Source organism: Ctenocephalides felis, unplaced genomic scaffold (genome assembly GCF_003426905.1).
Source record: "Ctenocephalides felis isolate EL2017-DRISC unplaced genomic scaffold, ASM342690v1 CF-g0.4_SCAFFOLD_01886, whole genome shotgun sequence".
NCBI lineage: Eukaryota > Metazoa > Arthropoda > Insecta > Siphonaptera > Pulicidae > Ctenocephalides > Ctenocephalides felis.
Window position 1 is genome coordinate 104,416,110 of NW_020538040.1, and position 6,517 is coordinate 104,422,626.

The window sequence follows — 6,517 nt, forward strand, 5'->3', positions numbered from 1 at the left end:
TTAAAACAGCGTTTGTTATTAACTGATATAATTCATAATATTCAATTTGGAACATTTTCGTGTTTTCAACTTTGTTCAATTACTACAATCAACAGATTGTAGTAAGTAAGAACATAGAAGCAAATAGTTTCATGCATGCAGTTTAAAACTTTATTTGTATCAGTTCAATACGGAAGCTAAAGAGCATTTATATCGTGCAACGTGTTATCTATCCTGAAGCAGTCAGATCTGTATAGACTATTCCTGTTATATGTAGATTTGTAAATATATGACGTACTTCAATATTCCGGTACATTGATTCATTTTGTATCGCTCGTACGTGACTCTGTGCATCGGCTGCAGAGTAAGTTGCAGCAGAGCAAGGATTCATCATGTCGCTTTATTCGCGAAATCTGATTCATCGCCTTTAAGCAGCGAGATTATTGCCGAATCGAAATTAATTGCTGTTGCGCAGCCATTTATTAATGGATTTCTACAAGATATTTACTTTGAAATGTTTGACTGGGTTCCACGTATTGCGCCGATATTTAGGTCATTTTTGATGCAGACTCTTTACTGGGTGTTACGTTCGAGTGGTTTGTTATTTTTTAATACAGACAATATGGGGAAAATGACACTGAAACCTTATTCAAAATTGGATAGTTTTAATAACGTTTTCGCTACTTTATAATATGAATAAAGCTATAAAAATAATACTGTCAGATGTTGTGCGTCATTGTTACAGTTTTGTCGAAGTATAAGTTCAAACGTGTATCGCATCTTCAAACGTTTACTTTTAGGATAGTTTTGACATATTTTTTTCGGAAATATTTAATGTTGTTTGTAATTATTTTTCTTTTAAATTGAATGAAATATTGTCAGTACTAGTGATTTCAATCAATTTTTTTGCAACTATCGGATGTATATTGTAATTTATATTATTAACTTCCCGTAGTAATCGCAAAAAAATCGGAAATAAAAATTTTTATATATCTTTACGTTTCAAAGAATTCTGAACATTTTGGCATACCTTAGAAAAAATGGATGTATGTGTGTGTGTGTGTGCGGATACAAATTTTCGTCGACAATTTCGGGAACACGAATAAAGCAATTTGAATAATTCAAAAAACATTCGATTCATATTGATAAGGAGACGTCCTGATTAGTTTTTGGCGGAGGTAGGTCTAGCCGTTCCGAAGAACGGAGCGTCCGATTTTAATAATTCAAAAAACATTTTACTTGTATTGACAATATGAAGAATTGATCAAATTTTCATGAAGGCAGGTCTAGTGGTTTCGGAGATCTAATAAAAAAAGTAAAAAAATGCCATTTGGCGTTCAAAAATGAACATTAAACATATGCACATCAAATTATCAGATATTTTATAGAGATTGTAACAATAAGTACAAATTTTGTTTACATTCCTATGGGTTCCGTACCAATGTTTATCCGTTAGACGGCGGCGCGGGGCTTACGCGCTTTGATATTTCGTCTCAATGCAGTTAAAGCAGTACGATTGCTTTGAAAAAAAGTTCAGAATTTCCAAAATATGTCAAAATAAAGAAAAAAAAGTTTTTTCAAAAAAAATTTATAGTTTTTCAAAAATGTAATTTTTTCGACGTAATATTCTTTCAAAAATGTTAATCGTTTTTAAAAAAATAATAATATTTGGTACGAGAAGTTCCAGCAATTCGCCTTAAAGCACGATGCCATGCGCCCCACTAGTTTGTACATTTTCGTTCACTTTCGGACAAAATAACATTTGCAAGCACTACAGGATAGTTTACTAAAGGCCAAAAAAAAATTTAAACCTCCCAAATGTGATCAGTTTTTAATTTTTCTCCAACTACTTCTACCGGTAAAAAGAAGACTGGCATTTATTGCATAGTACGACTTGTACACTTTAGTTCATGCCTCAGGTGCTAATGTCTCAAAATGAATGAAAAGATTTATTTGTGAACTGCTTTTAGAAAAATTAGCATCTCAGTATGTTATCAGGTTTTATATCATGTTGTCCGTACTATATGGGCAAAATGGTTTTTGTAATTAGTTACATTTTTATTTGATAAATATGTTATTATAGTTCCTACTTATTTAAAGGATAATATTTTTGGTAATCAATGAGCCAAATATAAGTACAAATTATTGAGGTTTTTTGTAATATCATTAAATGAATAAATATCATTAAATAACAAAACACAATATCATTTTGTCTGTACTTTTCTTATTCCAATGATGCCGCACCGGTAATTACATATTTTCAAAAACCGTTAGTTCTTAGAATATTGTAGGACCACATATTGATTGCGGTGTGGCTTTTTTAGTCTATATAGTATATACTATAATCGGCATTGGTTAGTTAGTTGCTGTTGTGACGATTTAAACAAACTAACTACGCTGGTTTTATGAATGGCAACCCAAACAGTTATGATTTAAATATTCAATGTTACCACTAAATTTACAGACCGAACCAATTTAAGTCAAAGCTATATACACTGGTACATACATACAAATACATCAACGCCATACAAGTATAGCGTTGATGTACTTGGCCAAATGGTAAAAAATGCATATTATGACTTTTTTTGTTATAAGCATTTCATTTAAATTACCTTGGATCTATTTTTTTTATTAAAAAAAAAACATTTTCTTATATGAGCCAAGTTGGCTCACTTCAGCGAAAATAGGCATATGATCGACATCCGTAAATCTAGTGTTAATCATATCTATATAAAATTTGTTAATATTTGATAATATAAAACTAATAGTTGATAATTAAAAATTTAGAATTCAAATATGAAATATTAAAATTTCATACATACATACAATGTTTGTTGAAAAAGTTTACATTATTCTCGTATTGTCATTATAGTGAAAGCTATAAAACAAATAATCCAATGACAAACATATCCGTCTGTTTTCACAAGATATATTTCTTACAAAATTGAATATGTATTCGTCTGAGGGTTAGAATAGAGAGAAAATTTCTCAATTTCAAAGTGAATTCGTAGATACATTCTTTTTGAGATTTCGGTGAGCTCGAGCGATTTAAATAAATGAGGTGTCAAGAAACATTGGGAAAGAATCGCTGGAACCGCAGATACTTTTCTGGTAATAAATTGTTGTGGTTTAAATTTTTGGTTATATACACAATTTTGGAATGAAAATTACACTACAAATCAATCAATAGTGCAATTCAGATAGTACAAGCAAAAACATTTTTTCGAGCAATTTTTTTATATTAAAAAGTACTAATAATTATAGCATGCACAATATGTTTATTATATTTTATATATAATTTATTTATATATAATTTCAAAAATAAATATATTTATACAAGATTAAATTGGAAGACCTATTTAGGTAAGATAAAATATTACATTAGAAATTATAGAATCATGCAGCTCTAAATCTCTGCATGTATATATATATATATATATATATATATATATATATATATATATGTTTGTGTGTGTGTGTGTGTGCATTTTCTCGTAAGGTTTTTTATCTCCATACGCTCTATTACTGGTTAGTTACCTTTAAAGTGCATACTAAAATTTAATATCATTTTTATGAAGGCAATAGCGAAAATGAGTTATTACAAAGTGTAATTCATAGCTGTGTTAAAACCGAGAACGCTATTCAATTATAAGATGAGATCATTATAAAGTTTCCGCAGAGTAAGTTATTATAATCATTCAAAAAACGAAAATGAAAATTTTACATATCTATTTTGGCATACCTCAGAAAAATTGGATGCGTGTATGTGCGTGTGTGCGAGGATACAAATTTTTGTCCAAGATTTTGAGAACACGAATCAACCGATTTGAATAATTCTAAAAACATTCGATTCGCATTGATAAGGACACGTGCTGATTAGTTTTTGGCAAAGGCAAATCTAGCCGTTCTGAGAATACGATTAGACAGTTATTGTCCAGATCATAAGCTCTTATATTTTGTCTATAAGATACGAATAATACGATATATATATAATAATCTATTTGAAAACATTTAATATTTTTTGAATATTTCATTACGGTACGGAAAGTTTTAGTAATTTACCTTAAGGCACGAAGCCATACACCACCAGTTTCCATAGGGAATTATTTGCTCCTATAGGAAATTTTGTTTTATTTGAAGGTAGTGATCCTTAGAAATACTTTTGCAATGTTATTATAGTTACCTACTTTTTAAAGTTCATATAATCATGCGAATTGATTTTATAGAAGGTAATATTTATAATAACTCAATAGAGAATTGCTTTAGAGAGTGAGATTTAGGAAAATTGCTAATAAATATTTTGTTTATGCGTTAATTGAGCTTTACTGGCGATGTTTAGTATCCAATTTTATTGTTTTGTAATGCCAATTCCGGTTTGTTTAAAAAAGCGGTTTCAGGAAAAAATTATAGAATTGAAAAATTAGCTTTTAATAGGAAATATCGGATTTCAATTATTAAATAACTTTAAAAATATAAGATGACAAATGTAGCCAATGTAAAAAAATATTAAATTAAATTTATCAAAAAACACTGTTGCAAATCGATAGCCGTCCTGCCTTTTATAAAAAATATTTACACCCTGTGTATAAAAAATAATTCTTAAACTCAAATAATAGATTGTTTTTATTATATAATTCTGCTCAGTTATAAATTGTGGTTCTACTCAATTGCATACAAAAATTATCAAAAAAATTGAACAGTAAATAATTTCAGTCAAAACTGCTTTTAATTGAAGTAGGACGCGGTACAAAAGGTCCAATTTGACTTTGAGCAATTATATTGAGAAAACCAAACCAATTACATCACAAAAAATAACACATATCAAATAAACAAATGTCTGACTATGTTCAGTAAGTCTCTTAGCTAATTCATCACTGTAGAAATGTGTAATTTTTTGTGATTTTTCAAAAATTTGTAACCTGGTCTTTTTTACCCCATAGGTGGGGGGGGGGAACAGATCCAATGTCTTATTTTGATTTTTAAGGCGGGTGATGGCTGGTTATACATATTTTGCCCTCTAATTTCAAATATTGTTGTTAAAAAATTCTTAACTTTAGACTTGGTTTTTGAGATAACGGTGTTGGTAGTTTTTATCCCCGGAACTTTAAGCCCGGATCGACCCTAATAATTAAAAAAACTAAATTGAGTTAAAATTGATATTAACACCGATTTCGATTAGATTACATTTTGAATAGTGAATTGATTGAGAAAAACATTTTGTTAACTTTCCGTAGGGCAAGTTATAGTAATCGCAAAAAAATCGAAAATGAAAATTTTTATATATCTTTACGTTTCAAAGGTTTCTGAGTATTTTGGCAAACCTTAGAAAAAATGGATGTATGCGTGTGTGTGCGTGCGTGTGTGTGTGCGGATACAAATTTTCGTCGACGATTTCGGGAACACCGATCAAGTGATTTGAATAATTCAAAAAGCATTTGATTTGTATTGATAAGAAGATGTGCTGATTAGTTTTCGGCGAAGGTAGGCCTAGCCGTTCCAAAGATACAAAAAAAAAGTGCCAGAAATGGTAACTCAGTTTATGGAAAAACGGAGTGTCCGATTTTAATAATTCAAAAAACATTTAACTTGTATTGTCAAGATGAAGAACTGATCAAATTTTCATGGAGGCAGGTCTAGCGGTTTCGGAGATCCAATGAAAAAAGTAAAAAAATGCCATTTGGCGGTCAAAAATCATCATTAGACAAATGCACATCAAATTATCAGATATTTTATAAAGATTTTAACAATAAGTATAAATTTTGTTTACATTCCTATGGGTTCCGTACCAATTTTCATCCGTTAGACGGCGACGTGGCGCTTACGCGCTTTGGCATTTTGTCTCTATGCAGTTAAAGCAGTACGATTGCTTTGAAAAAAAGATCAGAATTTCCAATATATGTCAAAATAATAAAATTTTTTTTTTCAAAAAAAGTAATTTTTTGTCAAATATATAGTTTCTCAAAAATCTAATTTTTTCGAAGTAAATTTTTTTCAAAAATGTTAATCATTTTTATAAAAAAAAATAATTTTTAGTACAGGAAGTTCCAGCAATTTGCCTTAAGGCACGATGCCATGCGCCCCACTAGTTCATGTTTAAATTATCATTGACTACACTGATAGAAAATACTGTCAGATAAGTTATATTATATATATTTGAACATTCAGAATCATGCAGCTAATTTGTATGTATGAGTCGAATTAGAAATCCCTCGGTAAGGTTTATTATTCTTCCGCGCTTCGTTATTGCGCGGTTTAATCACGCCGGTTGTCTTGTTTACGAGTATATCCTGCCGCGCGCTCCACCACGGCCGAGAGACTTCTTCTGCTCTTTTGGCCAAGTCCAACGTATTGCTCTATAAATTACCCTAATTAAAGTCCTTGCGCTAAATTAATATATGGTCTCATTTTGACTACATTTTTAATTAAATTTATTATTTTTTATTAAAAATGCACGATTTCATATTTACTCGCGGGAATATTGTAGGTTTATACAAAGTTGTTGTAGTTTAAAAGAATTGTTGAAATATGTGGAATTCTT